Raw genomic sequence first — 23,418 nt, forward strand, 5'->3', positions numbered from 1 at the left:
ACAAGGTTTTGGGCGTCATTAAGCCTCTTTAAGATGTATATTCATAAGAGTCCTCGGCAAGGACGTGGGTATGATTCATATGTAGTTGTGGGTCTAATTTAAGCTTTACTTGAGCTCATCCAAAATTTCACCAAAAGTTCCATCCATTATCCATCCATTCAATACCCATTCTTTCTTTCAACCATCCCATCATCCCTTTACCCCCATGCACCCTTTCACACACGCTTTCACTTGTATACCATTTCACCCATCCTTTATTTTAACCTTCCATTCTTTCCTGTTTCTCTAAAGCCATCAACGCTCATTATGCAATCTTTTGCTGAGCTGCAGATAAGAGAGGCCATAACTCCACCACCACTGTAGCTGGTAAAGTGAATTGGGTCACGATCACGAGACCATGATGCCCTGGTAACTAGCGAGTATACTAGTAAATGTCAATAAGCAAGCAATTATTTGACTTACCAGTGCCCTACCCTGCCACCGTATTTCACTTTCCAACTCACATGACTCCTGCAGTGACACTTGAGTCAGCATCACCGGTGGTCTGTGTGGTTAGAATAAAAACATCGGGGGGGGGGGGCAAGGTCCATGGCCACTCTTATATTAACTGTTAGATTAGGAGCAAGAAAATGAGACTTCCCAACAAACATACATGGTGAATATTAGTTATAATACTAGCTTACTTGGGCCTGCAATCTTCAAGGTAGACTGAAAAGTATGAAACATGTATTCTTAGTCTACCAGTGCCACAAAATATAGAGCGGAGAGGGAATAATTACCAACAAAGCAGAAGATATTTTTTTAAATTATTTTTATTTTTCTTAGCCACAGATATTTATTTTATTTATTTAACGATTTGTAAAGCGCCTGGTGACCCAGAGGCATCCCCGCGCTGTAAGAACTTGAATAGGCCGAGGAGGGAGGGGGGGGAGAACTTATTTGGGAAACAGCAGAGTTTTAAGCTGTTTGCGGAAGCGTAGGTAGACAGGTTCTAACCGCAGACAGCGAGGGAGCGAATTCCAGCGTGTGGATGCTTTTACTGAAAAGCGACGGCCACCAGTGCGTACTCTCCTGAACTTAGGGACATTGGCTAGTCGCTCATTGTCCAAGCGCAGGGATCTCGAGGCTTTGTACGGGGTCACCATATCTCCCAGAATGGAAGGGCCTTGTCCATTGAGGAGTTTGTGAGCGATGCACATTGCCTTAAACTCGATCCTCTCTCGCACTGGCAACCAGTGGAGAGCCTTAAGCGCTGGTCTGGCAGAGACTCTGGAGGGAAGATTCATTAGCATCCGGGCAGCCGCATTTTGGGCTCGTTGTAGCTTGCCCAGGGTGGTTTCGGGGACTCCCAAGTAAACAGCATTGCTGTAGTCCACTCGCGTAAGGATCAGTCCTTGAACCAGGAGTTTCCTTGATTGGGGAGGGAGCAGTGGAAGGATCTTACGGACTGAGCGCATAAGTCCGAAGCAAGTTCCCGCTGTTTTAGTTGCCTGGGTTTTCATGGACAAGTCTGGTTTGAGCCAGACTCCCAGGCTCTTAATTTCCCTCTTAGGGGCGGGCACCTCACCCATAGCATCGGGCCAAACTGAAGATGGAATTGCTGACCATTTCTTGCCCATCAGCATAACTTCAGTTTTGGACCCGTTGAGCTTGAGTGAGGACTCGCACATCCAGAGATGGATTTCCTGGAGGCAGTGCAGGAGATCGTTTGGGCATTGGTCAAGATGTGAGAGCGAGACGACTAATTGCGTGTCGTCCGCGTAACTCACAATTTTGATGCCGAAGGGGGCAACTACGTTCTCTAAAGGAGCCATATAGGCGTTAAAAAGAGTGGGACTAAGTGAGGAGCCCTGTGGCACCCCACTAGTCAAAGGCAGTAATTCAGAACGGGAATTGCCATCCCAGACCTGGAACGAGCGGCCCGACAGAAATGACTCAATACAGGCCAGCGCTGTGCCCCTAAGTCCCGCCCTGGCCAGCCGGTGGAGCAAGACACGGTGATTCACCGTGTCAAAGGCTGCACTAAGGTCCAGGAGGATCACTGCCACTGACCCCCCTGAATCTAAAATACACCTTGCCTCCTCGATGACGGCGAGGAGGGCAGTGTCCGTGCCTTGGCCAGGACGAAACCCAGTTTGGGACCGGCGCAACAGGTTATTAGATTCCAGGAACTGGGACAGCTGGACGTTAACCAGTTTCTCGGCAATTTTGCTGATGCCCGGGAGAAGCGAGATCGGTCTGTAGTTAGCCAAATCAGTGGGGTCCAGTTGGGGTTTTTTGAGAAGGGCTTTAACTACCGCCCCCTTCCAACTAGGGGGGACGGAGCCTTGGGACAGCGAGGCACTGATCAACTCCAGGATTGTGGGCACAATCACAGGGGCGACAGCTTTCAGAAACCTCATGGGAGCAGGGTCACGGGGAGAGCCGCTTTTCATCTTGGCCAAAGTCTTTCTGACCTCGTCCGGTGAGACCGCCCTGAAGGTGGTCAGCAGTGGGCGAGGGGCACCTCCTGGGCAAGTGTCAGGCGCAGCGCTGTCCCAGTAAGGTAGCTGGCTAGGCTGCGGAAGTGAGGCTAGGATGTTGGAGACTTTAGACTCGAAGTACTTAGCAAGTTCATTGCTCCTGTCTGGTAAGGTCCTGGTAGGTGAAGGGGGTTGTGGTATTTTCATGAGTTCTTTGGCAATGAGATAGGATAAAAAATGCCACTAACTCTGCAAGAGAGTCCTATCATCATAATAAGAGGCTTTAGTAAGTTTCAGAGCAGATTTATATGCTCTCACCGTCCTCCGGTAAGAATCCTTACTAGAGTGGAGCCAGTCCTTCCTCCACAGTCGCTCCGCTTTTTTACATTCCTTGCGGAGGGTTCTGAGTTCCAGGCTGAACCATGGGGCTGAGCCTATCTTTCCGCTTTTATCTTCGTGGGTTTTTATCGGAAGGATCAAGTCGAGTGAATTGGAGATCCACTTCCTAAAATTGCTATCCGCTACGACGGGATCCCCCGAGGGGGCGGGGGTCGTAGATTCCAGGGCTCTGGCCCAGTCCTCTGTTGAGAGTCTGGACCATGCCCTGTCCCGGGTATACGTGACAGGCTTATGGGGCTTCTTAAATTCTCCTGGCAAGAAGAGAGGAACTAAGAAGTGGTCTGTCCATGGGAGGGGGCAGGAAGGTTTGGCCTGGAGGGTGTGGACATTTGTGAAAACCGGGTCTAACAGATGGCCCTTAATGTGGGTGGCTCCAGTATTAACCAGTTGGAGACCGTAGACAGCCAGGTCTAGAATCAGGTCAGCAGCCCCTGTGTCTAGGGGATCATCAAAATGAATATTGAGGTCCCCTAGCACAGTGAAGTTAGGTGTAGAATGGGCCAATGCGGATATGGCTTCTAGCAGGGCGCTGGTAAAGGGACCAGAATGTCCAGGGGGACGATACACCAGGAGGCCTACCAGTGATCTAGTCGGGGTCAGCTGGATGGTAAAGTGGCAGCTCTCTGAATCCATGATATGAGCATCGCTGATTCTGCATGAGAAATGATCTCTATGCAGAATGGCTAGACCGCCGCCTCTACCGGAGGGACGTAATTGGGACTGGATGAGAAAGCCCGGGGCCAGGGCTAAAACCACATCCGAGTCCGAGTGTGTTGTAAGCCAAGTCTCCGTGAGGAACAGGATGTCTAACTCATGGTCAACGAGCAGGTGATGGATGAGCAGGGCGTGCATGGGGAGCGACCTACAGTTTAGTACAGCTAATTTCAGGCCAGAGTGTGGAATAGGTGCCTGGGTGGGTAGTAAGTGGACTAGGTGGCAGAGTACGCAATTTGCAAAAAGTCCATCTGAGTCGTGAACGTAATTACAGTGTATGTTCTTAGTGGGTCTGAGATTAAGTAGGGCGCGACGCGAGTAGCTCACCCTCTTGGTGTCTGAGCCCGGCATGGGGTCTGGCCCTGAGCCCGTTCGAGCGCGGACGTGCGCAGACGGGCTTGCCTTAGGCGCGCCTTCGGCGCGCAAACGGCACTCCCGCTGCGCTCGTCCACTGCGCTTTCTGGCCAGGCACATTTTATAGCTGGTTGCTGGTGGGAACGTCCAGGGGGCGTGGCCTAAAGGGGGCGTGGCCACCGTCCTCGCGGTGCCGAGTTGGTTGGGGGCGTGGGAGAGGATCAAGGCAGCGTGGCAGCGCTAGGGTCCGCTTCCCGTGCCGAGTGCCGCTCAAAGTGCCCAGGTAGGAGTGCAAAGAGTGATTTTTAAAAACAATTTAGACAAAATACGGCAATATTTAAAAATAGTACAACAGTCCCGGCTTCCGCCTCAGGACTAACAAGCTTCTGCGCGCCAGACGCTAGCATTCAGCGTTTTAAGCTGGTCGCCGGAAGGGGGCGTGGCCTAAAGGGGGCGTGGCCACCGTCCTCACGGTGCCGAGTTGGTTGGGGGCGTGGGACAGGATCAAGGCAGCGTGGCAGCGCTAGGGTCCGCTTCCCGTGCCGAGTGCCGCTCAAAGTGCCCAGGTAGGAGTGCAAAGAGTGATTTTAAAAACAATTTAGACAAAATACGGCAATATTTAAAAATAGTACAACAGTCCCGGCTTCCGCCTCAGGACTAACAAGCTTCTGCGCGCCAGACGCTAGCATTCAGCGTTTTAAGCTGGTCGCCGGAAGGGGGCGTGGCCTAAAGGGGGCGTGGCCACCGTCCTCGCGGTGCCGAGTTGGTTGGGGGCGTGGGAGAGGATCAAGGCAGCGTGGCAGCGCTAGGGTCCGCTTCCCGTGCCGAGTGCCGCTTAAAGTGCCCAGGTAGGAGTGCAAAGAGTGATTTTTAAAAACAATTTAGACAAAATACGGCAATATTTAAAAATAGTACAACAGTCCCGGCTTCCGCCTCAGGACTAACAAGCTTCTGCGCGCCAGTTGCTAGCATTCAGCATTTTAAGCTGGTCGCCGGAAGGGGGCGTGGCCTAAAGGGGGCGTGGCCACCGTCCTCGCGGTGCCGAGTTGGTTGGGGGCGTGGGAGAGATCAAGGCAGCGTGGCAGCGCTAGGGTCAGCTTCCCGTGCCGAGTGCCGCTCAAAGTGCCCAGGTAGGAGGGCAAAGAGTGATTTTAAAAAGAATTTAGACAAAATACGGCAATATTTAAAAATAGTACAACAGTCCCGGCTTCCGCCTCAGGACTAACAAGCTTCTGCGTGCCAGACGCTAGCATTCAGCGTTTTAAGCTGGTCGCCGGAAGGGGGCTTGGCCTAAAGGGGGCGTGGCCACCGTCCTCGCGGTGCCGAGTTGGTTGGGGGCGTGGGAGAGGATCAAGGCAGCGTGGCAGCGCTAGGGTCTGCTTCCCGTGCAGAGTGCCGCTCAAAGTGCCCAGGTAGGAGTGCAAAGAGTGATTTTTAAAAACAATTTAGACAAAATACGGCAATATTTAAAAATAGTACAACAGTCCCGGCTTCCGCCTCAGGACTAACAAGCTTCAGATAGAATACAAAAAAGGAAAAAACAAAACCATTGCCACAAAAGGTAAAGCTTATATAACGTGAATTAAAAACTAACACCAATGAAGACCTGATCCAGTATCCATAAACGTATAAGAAAAAAGACAATATTAACAAAAAAAGTGACATTTTAAAGAAAAAAGATTAAGAGACTAAGAGAGGCTAATGCAAAGAAATACAAGAGCACAAATTAATACGTTAATCCCACCGGAGGTTGGACCAAAACTTTTTAAATTTTACCCACGAGCGCGGGCCTCTAGCCTAAGCCAGTCTAAGTTCCATTTTGTATATTTGTCTTAATAAAGCCCAAAATTCATTAATGCTTGGACTAGTACTTTGGATCCATACTCGAGCAATACAGAAGCGAGCACATGCTATAATGATTGAAACTAATAGCCTCTTGTAGCTGCCCATATCTCGAATTGCCCTCATACCATTTCATTCTCTGTAATCTGAACACTATGACCCAAACGTAGTGTGATTATGGAGGTTACAGCTGTCCAAAATACACTGAACCTGGGAAAAGTGACGAACATGTGTCTTAAATCTGCAGCATAAATATGGCATTTAGGATGAGATGATTTGGCCGAAGAATATATCGTAGCCCATTTAGAGATGAGCTCCGGAAGGTAATTTAACATAAAAATTATCCCATGTTGCTGGAGTTTCAAATTAACAGAGGTTACCGCCGCATAAACAGTATCCAATGAGACCTGTATTTCCTCGTTTGTTACATCAATTTGAAAAACCCGACTTAGTTTTGCTTCTAACTGCATACCATCATCGTCAGCAGCTTCTAACTGTTTCTGATATACTATACCGATGGTTCCTCTGCCTGTGGTCTTAAAGAATGCAGACAGTACTTCACCATCTCCAAGAACTTCTGACCCCGTAATTGATAGTCCCTTACTTGCCGAAATTTAAAAAAAAGTACTCTGTGGGAGCCCAAACTCTTCTTTTATGGCTAAAAAGATCGAAACCCTTGCCCGTCATACAACTGACCCAGTTGAGAAATGCCCTTAAGTTGCCAGCATCTGCCTACGTAATCATGGAAAATATCAGGTGGTATAGGATTACCCCAAAGCATCGTATATTGATGCATCAATGGCAGAGAGTATTCCGTGCATATGTCTTGCCATACACTGGTTATATCTTTAATTATCTTGAACCTGACCCGCTTATAGTAGTTGGGGTCAGCCATTTTATAAAGCAAAAACCCAGTATTTGGTCCACAGGCCAATTGATAAGACAGCCAAACTGTACCTGTATCAGGCCCGCAGAGCAGACTACGAATTTGACCAACAAAAAAGAGGTCGAAAAGTAAAGTTTAATATCTTGGAGCTTGAAACCACCACGTTTATACGCTAGTTTAATATAGCGAAGAGCTCTCCTTGTGCGTCCATAACCCCATATAAAACTGCCAACAGCACTATCCAAGCTCTTAAAAGGTGTCCAGGGGACTCTTAGAAGGATTGTACGACAAAAATACATAAACTTTGGTAGAATATTCATTTTCACTATATTGCACCTGTCATATATACTCAGAGGGAGCCGGTGCCAACTAGGCATTTTTGCCACAGCAGTTTTAAGCAATGGCTCATAGTTCAGGGAGACCACATCTTCTACTCGACTAATAAGACAGACTTCCAGATAGGTTTCTGTTGTCATAAGTGTTAAAGGGGCCGCTTCAGGTTGAAAATGTAATATTGTCTGGGTCTTATTCAGATTTAATTTATAGCCTGAAAAAGAGCCAAAGCACTGTGCCCCTCGTGTGATTTCTACTATAGCGTCAACTGGGTTAGCAGAAAAAATAGCACTGTCCTCCGCATATGCCGCTAGTTTTAATTGCAATCCACTAAGAGACACTGGGGATATTTTAACATTTTGCCGCAGGTGTCTGATAAAAGGCTCAATGTACAAAGCAAACAAAGAGGATAGCAGACAGCTCTGCCGCGTACCCCTTTGCACTGAGAAGCAAGCAGAAGAAAGGCTGTTAACCCTGACTGCAGCTGTCTGCTTACTATACAACTTCTGAACTGCGAAAATAAACCTATAACCGAGGCCCAATGATGACAGTCGATCACAGCTCTCCCCATGCAACTCGGTCAAAGGCCTTTTCCACATCACCCAAACCAAAAATGGAGGTAGGCCAAGGGCAGTAAAGCTGAGCCCGTAATAAGAATGAACAACAAATTTGCTAATACTGCCACTGTTTTACACCTCAAACCAACTTATGAGGACGCATTTTGGGAGACAACAAAATGCGTATCACTTTTTTGTAGACTTCATCAATCAATTTAATTTTTCAAAAATACTTTATCGTCCTTCCATAATACAAAATTCAATAAAAAAATTTACAACTCATGTAAATGGGACATAATTCGTACAATATACATCACACCCTTCAATCACACATTTCAATCACACATTTCAAACACTATTACCAACACAATCTTCTTCACTCCAAACACACTGGTACCAACAAACATTCAACCGTCTCTATTAATCTTCTGAAAAAACCATAAACACTCAATATACTTTTCTAGGACCACAGAGAATATAGTTGGAATGACAACTCTCAATATTGTTTCTTTTTAACAAATTCCAAATTCTTGTGGTCGCACCAAAAGGTCTACTCGTTTCGAGACCCCTTAGTTTTGAGGGTCTCTCATCAGGACCTTTTTCAAGTGAAGAGAAGATCAGCCGATCTAATCCAAATAGCTATGGGTTATCCTAATAATAGCGCATAGTCGCTATCTTAGTATAGGTGGTTGTGGAAGAGTTTTCACAATGTGGTCAATCGCAGGTTGTGAAAAAGTAAGTCGCAGGCTGTAATGTCTAGAAGAGACATGTAGCACTGTACTGCAGTCAATGTAAGAATAAAACGTTTCCGGAAAAGGATGGATGGACACTATCTTTAAGTCGCGTGAAGAGACGCATTTAGCTGGGTCGAACTTTAGCACTATAAATTTTTAACAATTCTACCGGGGACCTTTTACCCAGCCTTTGGGAGAAACTTATAAGTGCAGCGATGGCTCTCATGAAAGAATGTTTTCGTGCCTCAACTGCGGCTTTCCAATTCAACTTATTGTCTATCATGATGCCTAAATAGGGATAATGGGTCGTAACTTCAAGTTTTTGTTTACTAAGAAATATATCTTTGACCCGTTTTTTTCCCTATACCTGCTGCCATTACATATGTCTTTTTTATATTTATATGCAAGTCAAGGCTTCCCATAAAGTCCGCATACCTGTCCAAAACCTTCTGCAATTCGCGTGGGGTACGCGCCAGTATCACGGCGTCATCCGCGTAGAGCAGAGCGGGGATTGGGCATTTTTTTTACCTGCGGAAGGTCCTGGCCCCCCCTCAACAACTCCACCTCCAGACCATTTGTATACAGTGAGAAGAGAAAGGGGGCCAGGACACAACCTTGTCGAACCCCACGCTCTACTCCAAACGACGCAGACAATTCACCTTTTACACCGAATCGTACCCTCGCGGATGCCTTGGAATATAACTCCCTTAAAAAATCTACAAGGGGGGCATCAACTCCTGATTGTGACAGAACTGACCAGAGTTTAGAATGGGAAACACCATCAAAGGCAGCGGACAGGTCTACATAGACCATATATAGCTTGCCCCGTTTTGCGTGTACATATTTGCTCACCATCAATGATAGATTCAGGGCCTGTTCTGTTGTGCCAAAGCCCTCCCGGAATCCAAATTGGAGATCGGAGAGGGCCCCACCATCCTCCGCCCACCGCTGTAGACGCTCGCGCACCACTCTACCCACAACCTTGCCCAGCGAATCCAACAGTGAGATCGGACGATAGCAGGATACCTCTTCCCGGTCTCTTTTTTTAAATATGGGCACCATGATGGATCTGGTCCAGGAATCCAGCAGGCCCTTCTCTGTTACAGCCATAAACACCCTGGTCAATATTGGGGCCCAGAAATCTGTATTGTACTTAAATAGGTCCACAGGTACCCCATCGGGTCCCGGAGCCTTCCCGTTCTTATTCACTTTTAATGCACGAAGCACTTCCGGAATGTCAAATTCCAACGGAATAGGATATGAGCCCGGAGAAGGACTACTAATAGGAGATACCTCAGTCCCCATTTGTGCTGGGCCTTTCTGAAATATTTTAGAGAAATGGGCCACCCAAGCTGATTCCTCAATTGCTACTTCTATTTTTGGGAGGTTTGTATCATCAACTAGAAATGGGGATTTTAACACTCTCCAAAAGGCCTCGCTGTTTTTCTCTAGGGAGCTTTTATGGAGTTGGTCCCAAAGGGCTTGTTTTAGTTCACCCTTTCTCTTCTTCCGTACAATAGTATACTCCTTTCTGAGCATGCTGATTTCCTGTCGATCTCTATTAGATTTATTCAGTGCTGCTTTTAATTTGTTATTTGCTGCCGTACAGTCATGGTTAAACCACCCTTCGTTCCTAAATTTATCTCTTTTAGACTTTGCTATCAGTAATTCACTTGTTTTGTCAAGAATTACCGCAAAGTTACTTAGAACTTCCTCCTCTGTGGCTTCTAGGTCTAGGCATCTAATAATATATGGATAGGCGGCTCTAATTACCTCTTCGGTAATTTGTCTAGGGTCTAACTTCTCCCATCTTATAGAGTAACCATTTTTTTTGTCTAGATGTAAAGTATTCTGGCTTAGAGCACTAGCTATAATCTGTGGAGAAGAGTGTGTAGAGTTTAAATGAAGATCTAGGCGGAGGGCCGAATGGTCACTTAGTACGTTGACTAGTACATCGAAATGTCTGACTCTACTTGCCAGGATGTTTGATATAAGAACATAGTCAACTGTTGTTTCGTGCCCCCTCCCCAGGTATGTTGGTTGGAGCCGTTCTAGAGTTGGTTCCAATTTATTTACTATAATGAGATCCAATGCTGACATGACTTCGTTCAAGTACGAACCTAGACTAGAGTGATTGAAATGGACTATAGGACCATCATGTTCATCCACCAACCCGCAGATGTTATTACTACTCTGTGGGCAAGGATGTAGGTTGAAATCCCCCCCATACAATACTTGTGTGGCCTATTTCTCCATAATCCTTTGTCTGCTTGGAGAGATGGTCTTGAACAGTCGACAAAACCTTTAGAACCTGCCCTTCTGCTAGGTTATTATAAAAGTTGAGCAAAAGGATAGTCTCTTTATTGCTAAAGGAAAGACAGAGAAGCTGATAATTTACATCCAGCTGCACAACAGAAGTTTTCAGTCCTTTTATTGTGTTAGCTATGAAAATAGTCAGTCCCCCTTTCGGCCTGCCCATGATGCCTGCTAGGGCTGGGGAAAAATAAGTTTTATATCCTAGAAGATGGAGTTCAGTCGTGGACCATGTCTCCTGGGTGCAGTTTAGACCTGGCATCGTTATCCATTGTTGCTGAGCATCAAGGACTGTGTAAGGTGACTGAAGCGTCTACCAGCGAAATGGCAAGTACGGCCTATAACATGGAGATGTGTAATATGGGTGTGGAGATCCACTGTAAATTTGAGGTTCCTAAGACTTCAGAACATTCTGCTATGCACTCTATTATCTCAGAGGAAAGTGTTGAAATCCTGCCACAGGTACAATCACAGGCGCAACATGTGAATATCAAAGCGGGCACCGTGGCTGGTAGCTCCTCAAGTAACGACATGGCTGTAATTACTGAAAGTGCCTCCCCGCAACAACTGAAATCAGACCTTATGTCCATCTGCACCATAGAAACTCCAAGCACGGACCATCTTGAGTCTGCTCAGTGTAGCGAAATACTCAGAAAGGTCAACAGGTGCGGCTTACTGCCCACTGTATTAGTCCGAGCAGAATTCATACTAACTTTGTAGGTGAGGCAGGTAATATAGGGGGATCTAATACCCTGAAAAGCAGCACCCCGGCTGGGGAGAAGGTACAAAGGCAAAAGGCCCTAAAACTAAACGAGCAGCTAAAGGAGGCAAGGGACGCGGAGGTGGAGTTAAACCCCAAGTCACTGCTGCAGAGGGCCAAATCAAGGACTCTTTTGCAAATAGCTCTAAGGCTGGTTCTGGGATTAGTCTCCTGCGGAAGTGGGTGGCCTCAAAAGCTATTAATTCACGGCTGTCTAATTCCAGTAAGATGGAAGTTGAATAACGGAGACTGTCATCGAAAATTAAGGTGAACCGGGATCCCACCTGGGCACTGATTTACATGCTTCTGACCGATGGAAAAGCAAGTAGATTTAATGCAGTATCTCCCAGCCGTCTACTCCCATCTCCTGCAACGTCAGTAATACTAGTGTCTATTTCAGCACACAGGGATATTTCTACAACTCTCGATCAGACCTGTGGCTTAATACCTAAACCACCGGTTCTAATGGAATCAGGAAACACTGCAAAGGACTTGTGCATGACTGGTGGTGAGGAACCGTCATTGTCTACCATTTTGCAGGTGCTAATTGATCAGGGAACAGAGGCCCACGATTATTACTCACAGGCTAAGATAGACATCAGGGAGATAAAACAAGCACTGTCTGACGTTACCTCCAAGGTCACTCTGCTATCCTCGGAGGACAATGAACTGCAAGAATGTGTTGCAGTGGTGGAAGAGGTCAATACATACACTGCAAATTTAACTAAAGCTCAGGAATCACAGATGATGTCCATGCAGGCTAAGATCGAGGATCTTGAGAACCGTCAACCTCGCCAGAATCTAAGGATCTTCAGTGTACCGGAAGGAAAGGAAGTTTCTGATCCACGGGCTTATATTGTCAGCCTGTTTCAGCAAGCATTCCCTGATTTAGCGAACTGGGACATGGACACAGGTTCAACGAGCACATAGATTGCTTGATTACCCCGAGTCATAACAACTGGCAAAGTCCAACTTTTCACGTCCGATACTTAAAAGCTCGCCCATCTGCAACTGTTAAGTTGGATGGTATCTCTATATTTGCACGGTCTGATTTATGTAAGTCTTCAATGGATAAATGCTGGCGGTTACGTCAGTTAATAGATCCATTTAATAAAGGTAGTCTCGTCTTGAGATTATTAAGGATGGCCAATCATATTTGTTTTTTACTGAGCAGGATTCAAAACAAGCGTTAGCCAAATGGCAGTCTGAGAATAGGAAATGATGTAACAAGTGGAGTTGCTTGTCTTTGCTACTGGCCTCACATATTTTGTATTTTTGATTAGGTCACTTATTGTATTCATTGGGAAGGAGGGTGGGGAGAGGCGTCCCCTTAATGCAGTCAGTCAATGACAGCAGGGAAAGGGGGCGATTCCCTTGCATTAGTTTGGGTTGCAGATGAGCAGAGCATGGCAGGTGTTGGCTCCAGAGTAACCTGGTGGAGCGGTGGGAGGGTTGGGCAGGGAGGGTTTAAATAGCCACTTATTAGTTACAGTAGTATTGGTATTACTGGTAGAGCAAAAAGGAAAGCTTGATGGGATAAGGGGGGGGGGGGGGGAGACAACTGTTCTTAGTTTACAAAGACTGTTTAATGCCGGAGTTTAAATATATATGCTGGAATGTGCCAGGTCTTAACCAGGCCAGAAAACGCAGACTAGGAACTCTGTGTATATAAACCTCGATAAAGTGAACTATAGCTCTGAAAAAGTGAGCTACCAAAATAAAAAACACGAAATAAGAATAAAAGAAATGCAAGGATAACAGAAATGAAACTGAAATTGGATAGAGGAGTTGGAAAAAACGAGATAGTGTAAAAATACTAACAAGGAAATTTTTTAAAGTACCATAGTAGGCAGAGGAAAAAGAACAAATCCATTGTGCTTTGCATGAGTGGGTTAGTGTCCCATCCTCATTGCCACGTGGAAAGCCAGCTGGTAAGGGTGTCAGAGCATCTTTATTTCTTGCCAGCAAACCAGGATCAATGCAGCAACTCCAGACCTGGAAGCCAGCACCAACATTCCAATATCCCATGATACTACCCTAAGGCCCACAACAATCAAAATCCCAACATCAGGCAAATTATAAAAATAAATAGGACTTACTGGTGTTAGCAGAGCTCTCAGCAGCGGTGTTGGGGGTCGGTGTCTCCTGAATAGCTACTCCATGACCCACCTCTGCAAAATCCTTTATGCCCTTGGGTGCTGATGTATACAATGAAGAAGATAACAAAAATAGATTAGTGATTAACATTAACTCCACAAAATTATTATGACAGGCAAACAAAGTCACATTGTACTTATGTAAAACAGATAGTCAATAGCCTTGAAACTAGTACTATAGGCAATCGTTGAATTGGCCATGCTAATCCTAATAATTCTATCACAAATTTCCTCAACAAAAGCTACATTGGGAACCAATACATTGCTATGAATGATCTTTGATTCTATTCTCATTCCTCAGTCCACTTAATGGACCAACTCAATCAACCTTTTTTGCAAAGCATAGATGCATACTACACATCACGGTGAAATAGCTTGGAACTGTATGAGCTAAATACATAAAGTCTCGGAGAGTGCTAACTCACTGTTAACAATGATTTGCTATGATGACAGGAGGTCAGAAGAGTGTGAAAAGGCTTCCTAATAAATCGGCCATAGTGAGTGCCAAACAGGAGTATCATTAGGTAGTGCTAAACATCTTTCTAGGTGAAACAGGATCAAATAATCTTAATGATAACTTACCTCTGAGTGTGAGCAACAAGCTATTTGTGAACAATGTTAGCACTGCAGAACATGTGAAACACAACAAATAATACTCACAGAGTACCAGGATCTCTACGCCGAGCCGGTCAATCAAGTCTTGCTCTCAGTCAAGAAGGTCTACCCAGCAGTGTGTCAGGTTCTGGAAGGTTCAAACAGCAGCTGCCATTCGAACAGCATTTGAACAGCATGGTGCCATTCGTGCATGATGTCAAATACGAGGATGTACTCTGCGTTGATTTTGATGGGAAAACGCAATGCCAATGGGAGCGCTAGGAAACGCTGCCCGCCCGACTACAAGTAGCGTGGTAGAGTCGTTTGCCACTCTGCAGAGTTCTGCATAGCGCAACTCTGTGATCTCTGCCCAGGTCGAGCACACATTTAACTGTACCTTGAACTTTCAGAAAATGTCAATAATAAAAATCACTGCTGCCACCTTCCTCTTATTTGGGTATACTTTTATTGTGGCTTCTTTTGCTCCAAGATAGGCAGACATGTTACCCTCTCATTACTACTACCAGCTATGATGTTTTTTTATGGGGGGGGAGGGGGGTGTCCTTGGCCTGTTGGACCTGGCATCATTGGATTGGTTCTCCCCTAACTCTTTGCCTTCAACCCTCCTCTTTTTGGTGGCTCAGTTTTTAGTGGCTTAGCGGTTGGTGGCTCAGGGTTTTGTCAGCGCAGGGTTTTGTCGGCTGTGCATTTTGTCGCTTTTTATTTTGACAGGTCTGATTTTGTGGCTCTTTATACTGTGGTGAATTTACTTTCTGGACATGGTGCTTTTCTTTTGATGGACATCTTAATGTTATGGCCATTAAATATACCTCTATTATGTTAACAGAATGCTGCTTTCCTGTCTCGGAGTTAAGCTTGCCAGTGTCTATGGTCATGTACACATTGGTTTGTGTTGAAAAAAATGTAATAAAAATACATTTTAAAAAAACCATTGTTTAGACAAATAAGCTTAGAGAATGGTGATCCTGTCTAACAAGGGGTTAGGCATTTTTTATGCCACTTTAAGAAATATATTCATAAAAATCATTCAAAAGGACTTTGGAATGATTCATGTGTACTTGTTTGATTTTATGGAATTATATCCTCATCCAAAATCAGAAATGTATTACTCAATATCTTCAAATTCAAGCCAACATATTGAATTTTATATAAAACACTCAGAAAATGTCACTCAAAAATCACTATTGTCTTGCCCAAAGTTCCCAAAAATTAAGATGACAGTGGGTAGAGCAACAGTGGGTGGTATTGGGAATTTAATTTGATGGGCATGTTGATGTAGTTATTGCCACTCACATAATACTGGTGTTCTGTCTCGGAGTTAAGACTGCCAGTGCTTATATTCTTGTGCACATTGGTTTATTTGTTGAAAAAATGTAATAAAAATATTTTGTAAAAGCTGTGTTTAGTAACATGGGCTCAGAGAGTGACAATCCATTCTGAGGTGTTGGGCATATTTAAGCCTCTTTAAGACACATATTGGTAAGGATCCTGGATAAGGACTTTGATATGACTTGTTAACTTTTGTTAACTTCTGGAATTTTGCCCCATTCCAAATCTGAATTTCATTACTCAGTATCTGCAAATTGAAGCCCAATGTACATTAAACTTTTAAAAAATGTCACTCACATCAGTGCAATGTCTTGCCTAGGGTTCCATAAAATTGATAGGATGACAGTGGATAGAGCAACAGTGAGAAGTAGAGGTAGCCTGAAAAGAGGTTAAGAAACTGGTGTAGCATCACTGTCCCTGGGTGCAGGCTAAAGGTTAGGACACCTTGAGCAACTGACCATAGCATTTTCCCTCTGGTGCACTAGAAGCTCCAGCAATGTGCGAATTATAAGTATAAATTCAAAACCTACATTAGATGTCTCTGCAAGGAGGCTGGTGTTAGCTTTTGGGAGGCAGAGACAACTGCCTCTGCCTACTCTTTATTTTGGCATATTATTAAAGTGGCTTCTTATGCTCCAAAGTAGTCAGATGTGTTGCCCCTCATTACTACTACCAGCTGTGAGTTTGGAGGGTGTGTTGGGGGGAGTTGGTCCTTGGCCTGTTACACCTGGCGTCCTTGGTATGGTTCTACCCTAACTTTTTGCCTTCAACCCTCTGTTTAGCTGCTCAGTATTTAGGTGGCTCAATATTTTGGCAGCTCTGGAATTTGACGTATGTGGAATTTGACGCATCTGGTAGTTGACGTACTTGGTATTTGATGCTCTTTGTTTTTGGGGCACCTGCTATTTGGCAGCTCTGTATTTGGCGACTCTTTCTATTGTGGTGCATTTCATTGATGGACATCTTAAAGCTGTTACACTTGCTAACTGTAACTATATATTAACTGAATACTGCTGTCCTCCTGTCTAGGAGTCAAGTCTGTCTGCGCTTATGGTGTGTACACATTGGTTTGTTGTGTTGAAAAAAATTTAATAAAAATGTTTTTGCTAAATAGGCAATCCTTTTGAAAAGGTGTTAGGTGTCCAAGCCACTTTAAGATATATATTCATAAGTATCATGGATAAGGACTTTGGTATGAATCATTTGTATTTGTGTTATCTTTGGAATTATTTCCCCATTCGTAATCTAAATGTTATTACTCAATAACTGCAAACTCAACCCACATACTGAACTGTGCATTAAACTTTCAAAAAATGTCACTGAAAAAAAATCAGTGTAATGTCTTGCCCAAGGCACTAAAAAATTGATAAGACAGTGGGTAGAGGGACACAGCCTGAAAAGAGGAAGGCATGTCTGAAAGATCACTTTACCTGGGAATCAGCCTGGAAGATGGAACATCTTGAGCAACTTTCCCATGCCTTAATCCCTCTGGTGTACTTGAAGCTTCAGCAATGTCAGGATTGAAACTGTAAAATCAAAAGCTACATGACAACCTACTGCAAGGAAGATAGAGTTCGATTTTGGGAGGAATGGACACCAGCTGCCACCTACTTTTTATTTGGGAATATTAAAATAGCTCTTGGCTTATTATATACCAAGGTAGTCAGATGTGTTGCCCCATCATTACTACTACCAGCTGTGTGGCTTGTTTTTGGTAGGGTGGGCCTGTTAGATCTGGAATTTGTGGCATGGCTCTCCCCTTACTTTTGGCCTTCAACTATCCTGTTTTTGGCAGCCCAGTTTTTTTGGCAGCTAAATATTTGGTCACTCAGGTTTTGGTTGCTGTTTTTTGCTTGCCCTGTTTTTGGTGGCTTTTTATCATACATTTCTTTTGATGGGCATGTTCATGCGGTTATTGCCACTGACGTTACCGCTATTTTTGTAACAGAATACTGCTGTCCTGTCTCTGAGTTAAGCCTGCTAACTCTTATTGTAGTTGTATTTATATAACACTTGCTTCCCCCGATGAGGCATCAAAGCACTTTTTGGTGAGTAGCACGTTACTCCAGAACCCTAAAGGGTTGGTGGTGAATTTGTAATGGATTAATATACAGAAATACGAGTATAGTATTAGTATAGGGAGGTGTTAATCTGAGTGGAGGACATGCAAGTCTGTTAGTTAGATTGAATAGAGTAATGGAGGGCTGGAAGAGGGGAAAAAACAGAAGTGTTAATTGGGAGATCATAGTACTAAGGTGAGGTCTAGAATTAGTGAAGGAGAGATGGGGGAGGGAAGAGTCTGTAGAAAGGGATTAGGGCGAATGAGAATTAGTGTAGAAGAATTAGGTTTGGGATGAATCAAAGAAGTAAGAATTTAGTAGGGTTGTTTGGGAGATCAAAGTAAACTGATGTCAGGAGGTAGGAGTCTAAAAGGGTTATTTTGGCGATCATAGTAGTAAAAAGGGTTTAGGATGAGAGAGAGAAAAGATAGAGGATTAATTGATAGAGATGTAGGGCCATGGTAGGACAGAGTAAAGCTGTCGAGTATTTGTTTTTGCAATGGGACTAAAATAAAAATAAAAAAATATATATATATATATATATATACATACACACACACAATTGAATGCTAAGGGAATGTGTAAGTAATATAATGAGATCAGTTTTTTTTGTTTTTGTGGAGTAGTGAGATATTGTGTTTTTTGGTGAAAGATGTTTATGTGTAGTACAGCTGTTGAATGATATTTGAATAGAACAGTGGTGGTGATTTGTTTTGGAGAAGAGTATGTATGTACGTACAAGAGGGGATGGACAAGAGTTATGAGTGATTATATTAGATATGATCACTGGAATAGTTAATGCAAGCAGTGGGGTGTCAGGATTGTATGGTTGTGTGTATTTGGTAAATAGAGGAGGCAGGTGTTGGTAGATGTTGTGATGGAAGAATGAGTATTGGTGTTGTCATGAGCAAGTATAGAGTTGGTGCAATGACGATCTAAAGTCATGGAACCACCCATCACTGGGGACGTTAGTGATGCCTTAAAATGATAATCAGAAAGATCAACCAATGAAAGTTCCCCAGAGTATACGCAGTCTGCTGAAGTTATACTCACCTGTTATGATATTTTCTGCAAATCAAAGAATACCCCTTGTGAATTCCACCTGTCTTTCTGAAGAGTGTGACAAATGCTATTAAAGACGATTACACTCTATGATAAATGCGTAAAGGTATCTTTTTCAATCAGGGCAACCCCTCACTACCAGGCTAACCTCATCTGTGCAATTGAACCTTACTTTACTTTCTGGTCTTACTAAAAAAGGAATAGAATGACATTTAAAAATGTTTTGTTACATTTCTCATCTTTCCCCATGGCCTTGCTTTGGTTCGAATAGACTTTTATTGAAGGAGATGATCCCAGTGAGGTCAACTGAACTTGGCTATACCAAATTGTATTTGGTTTTCTCCATTGTTTTTCAATAATATTTCATAGCTATATTTTCACCATTTCACAGCTTCGTTTTGATATCAACATGTCATGGTCTTGGCTGTATTGATTTTAATTCTACGTTCTCACACAATCCAACATTGCAGCATAAGATCTAAGTTTGTCCAGTGCTACTATACAAAACACAAGGATAACAATAATATTATAGAAACGCTAACTTTTTTGCTAATCATGTACTGTATCATCTGTGCATCATCAGTAGCATTGTCTTTCCATTTCTTCTAAGTCAAACGGATACTGTGGTCCACATGGTTGTAATGCCTCAATACAAAATTAACAGCATTTACCTCTAGCCTTCCATCAAGAAACCATTTGAATAGCAAGATCTCCGCTCTGTACAGACCAGGTCGATCTAAAAAGAATGCTAGACCTTCTCCCATACCTTCTGCTTAGCACTGAAAGCATTTCACATGTAAAAACAGAGGCCTCTCCAAATGTTTCCACATCTATGAACTATCCACATTACTTTACCCACCTTCCCAAAACTGTCCTTACAACCAGGGCAGTATAAATAGTAAAGTTGAATATCCACCCATGTATGTGGTTAGCAGCTATAGAATTCCTATTACCATTACCTTCCTTTCTTACCAGATGAGCCAAAAAGAGATTTACACACCTATTTTGCCTTGCAAGGAGATGAGATGCAAACTAAATGATGCTGGAACCTCAAAGCAGAATTCTTTCTTCTCATCAAACCATAACTTCATACCCTGCTTTTAAGAAAGTGCAATGTCTTGCAAAAAACAGTAATATTAAAATAAAACTTGGAAACTACCCCAAAAAAAATTCATAATATTTGCTTGGTAGGGTTCTTGATCTGAATACTAGCAATGTTCTTCTCACTCTTACATGACTTGGATCTACAAAAATGCTTGTATAATACCCTTATTGACAGATACATTTTCCAGTCCTCCTGGTGACACGGACTGTGCAACTCTGCAACTGTATTTTTATACCATTAACAGCTAACAAATATTCTTCACAAATGTAAGCTACCCATGTTGACAAATATCTGAGGGCCTAAGGAGCAGAAACCTCTACATGGGCAGTACTCTTCTTTCAGTGACAGGCGAAAGTGTAAAACACAATTTAAAGTATATTTAAGGGCTACATACAGGCTAACCCCACATAAGCATTTTACAACAGGAGTGCTTATGAGGGTGCCCGTGAGTGGGAGGCATGGCTGGTGTGAGTGGGAAGAGACGGGATATGAGTACAGGAATAATTCCAAAAGGACAGGAATATATCTCTATACAGCATTTTGCAGATTGATCATTAAGAGTAATACAGTGGCTTCCACCTTGAAACATCTATTAAACTTGGGCATTACATTGTTTTATCCTTCAGCTTTACAAGCAAAGGCAGATATGTGCATGCAGCCACTTCAGGGCTGTAAAGAAGACTTTTAAAAATAGACTATTCCGTTGGCACACGCATGGTGACGTATTTACAGAGGCGAGTCAACTATAAAGTAAGGATGCTTCAAGAGTGCGGGTACAGCTCCTAGATGAAACTGGAATACATAGAGAATGGGGTAATGGGTGAATTTGGAACCAAGTTGGGGTGGGAACATTTCCTAAATGGGTTGACAGGAAAAATCATCTATACTAGAAAAACAAAGCAAGTGTTCCAGGGAGAAACATACGAAATCCAATTAGCTGCAGAAGTGAAATAGTATAGAAACAAAAAATGCAAAAGTAGTGGAATCTTTCTACACAGTTCAGTGACCACTTAACCCATCTGCTACTCGGCCACATGAGTCTTGTCCTCTGAAATTGAACCAGGCATTAATCATGCTAGATCTGTAAGTGTGTTTCTCTGTGGTTGCATACACCTCCATTTCCATCATCTCTTCCCTTCACGATCTACATTTTGGCCCGCATATCGATCCAGGACTCAACCTCAGTACACGGTCTTGTTGTGGGCCAGCCCTTGCTTAATTCTGTTGTCCCCGCAATGCCTAGTGGTATAGTTTCCTCACACAAGCCTTACTAATGTTGAATCCTTCTCACTAGCTTACATCTTTCTAAGCCTTACTTTCTTTCCACAAATAGTTTTCAGGCACCTGTCCATTTGATTCTATCAAGTGAACTAAGAGTAAACCTCCCAGAATTCATCGAGTTTATTGAGGAAAACCAAGAACAGGAAATTAGGAGTCCTGGTGAAATATGCAGAAATCTGGTAGGAGCATACTGATCTGCATAGGAAACAAAGGCTGAGGAAAAACCATGCACATAAAGGTATAAAGTATTAAATCAATTGTGTGTGGTCTTGTAAACATTGGTTTGATATTTGTTTAAATAAATGTAATAAAAATATTTATTTAAAAAACTTTGTTTAGTCAAATAGGCTTAGAGAACGGTGATCCCATCTGACAAGGAGCTGGGCATGGTTAAGACACATATTGATAAGGATCATGGGTAAGGACTTTGGTATCTTTCATGTGTACTTGGTATCCTAGGGAATTTTGGCCCCATTCGAAATCTGAATGTCATTACTTAATATCTGCACATTTAAGCCCACATATTGAACTGTAGATTAAACTTTCAGAAAATGTCACTCAAAAACCATTGCAACATCTTACCGGGGTTCCAAATAATTGATAACTGATGAAAGATGACTTTCCCTGTGGATAGACTAGAAGGTAGGACATCTTGAGCAACTGCCCATATCGTAATATCACTGGCATACTTGAAGCTTCAGCAGTATCAGAATTGGAAGTATAAATTCAAAGGCTATATGACAAGCCACTACAAGGAGGCTGGTGTTTGCTTTTTGGAGGCACAGCTACCTGCTGCCACCTACTCTTTTTTTGGGTTTATTATGATAGTTCTAGACTTCTACTATTCTGAGGTAGTCAGATGTCTTGCCTCTTTATCGCTACTACCAGCTGTGATGGCTTGTTTTTTTTGTGGTGGTTGGAGGGTTAGTTATTTGCCAGTTAAATTTGACATCTTTGTTGTGATTCTCTCCTAATGTTTTGCCTTTAACCCTCCTGTTTTTGGTAGCTGTTGTTAGTGGCTCGGAATTTGGCAGATGACTTTTTGGCAGATGAGAATTTGGCATCTCAGTATCTGACGGCTCAGTATTTGGTGGCTCAATTTTTAACCGTTCAGGTTTAACGGCTCAGGTTGTCGAGGCTCACTTTTTGGCAGCTGACAATTTGTGAACTCCCTTTTTGGCAGCTCTATTTTTGGTGGCTCTTACTATTTAGCATTTCTTTAGACGGACATCCTAATGCTTTTCTTGCCAGTTACAGAACCACTGTTATGTTGAAAGAATACTGCTGTCCTGTCTCTGGGCTAAACCTACCAGCACCTATGGTCTTGTACACATTTTGTAATGTGTTGACATTTGTTTATAAAATCATTTTTTGAAACAATGTTCTTTAGTCACATGGGCTTAGAGAATAGTGATCTTGCCTACTAAAGTGCTGGGTGTCTTCAATCCACTTTAAGACATGTATTCATTAGGATCCGGAGTAAAAACTATTCGAAGAGTCATGTGTACTTGTGTCATCTTATAGAATTTCCCCCCCCATTCAAAATATAAATCTTATTACTCAATATCTGCGAATTCAGCCCACATATTGAACTGTACAATAACCTTTCCGAAACTGTCACTCCAAAATCAGTGTAATGTTCCCAGGGCCCCAAAAAATTAAGACCGTGGGTAGATTGACAGTGACAACTACAGGTAGCCTAAAATGAGAGGTTAAGAAACTTGTGAAAGATATCTTTCTCTGGGGACAGCCTAGAAGATAGAATGCCTTGAGCATCTGCCCATGCCTTAACACCTCTGGCTTACTTGAAGCTTTAGCAATATCAGGATTGGATCCGTAAATTCGAAACCTACACAACAATCCACTGGAAGGAGCTACCACCTAATAGAGTTCATAGCCACCACCAATTATGGAATATTATAGTTTGTGGCTACTTGTATTTCAAGGTAGTAAGATGTGTTGCCCCTTCATTACGACTACCAGCTGTGATGACTTGTTTTTGGAGGGATGGAGGGGTTGGTCCTTGGCCTGTTAACCTATCATCTTTTGCATGTTCTTCCCCAACTTATAGACTTCAACCATCCTGTATTTGGCTTCTGTTTTTGGCGGCTTAATATTTTGCAGCTCAGTATCTTGTGGCCCAGTGTTTGTCGGGCCAGTATTTGGCAGCTAAATATTTGGTGGCTAAGTTTTTCGCTTGCCCTGTCTTTGAGGGCTTTTTATGGTACATTTCTTCTGATTGTCATGTTTATTCTGTTATTGTCTCCAACTATACCTTTATTTTGTTCACGGAATACTGTTGTCCTGTCTCTGAGTCAAGTCTTCCAGCACTTATGGTCTTGTGCACATTGGTTTATGTGCTGAAAGAAAGTGAGAAAAATATTTATTTATAATCTTGGTTTAGTCAAACAGGCTTAAAGAATGGTGTTTCCATTTGACAAGTTGTTGGGTGTCTG

General features: G+C 43.3%; 1 long non-coding RNA gene across 3 annotated transcripts in view; it reads right to left on the reverse strand.

Moving 5' to 3' along the window:
- The window catches only part of LOC146812277 (uncharacterized), a 268,437-nt gene that overhangs the window by 99,192 nt on the left and 145,827 nt on the right, over nucleotides 1-23,418 (reverse strand). For all 3 annotated transcript variants that reach the window (XR_014965890.1, XR_014965889.1, XR_014965891.1), the window contains exon 4: nucleotides 13,454-13,552. This is a non-coding gene — a long non-coding RNA (uncharacterized LOC146812277). The remainder of the gene's footprint in view (nucleotides 1-13,453; nucleotides 13,553-23,418) is intronic.

The sequence above is a fragment of the Triturus cristatus genome, chromosome 7 (assembly GCF_964204655.1).
Source record: "Triturus cristatus chromosome 7, aTriCri1.1, whole genome shotgun sequence".
In the NCBI taxonomy this organism is placed as follows: Eukaryota; Metazoa; Chordata; class Amphibia; order Caudata; family Salamandridae; genus Triturus; species Triturus cristatus.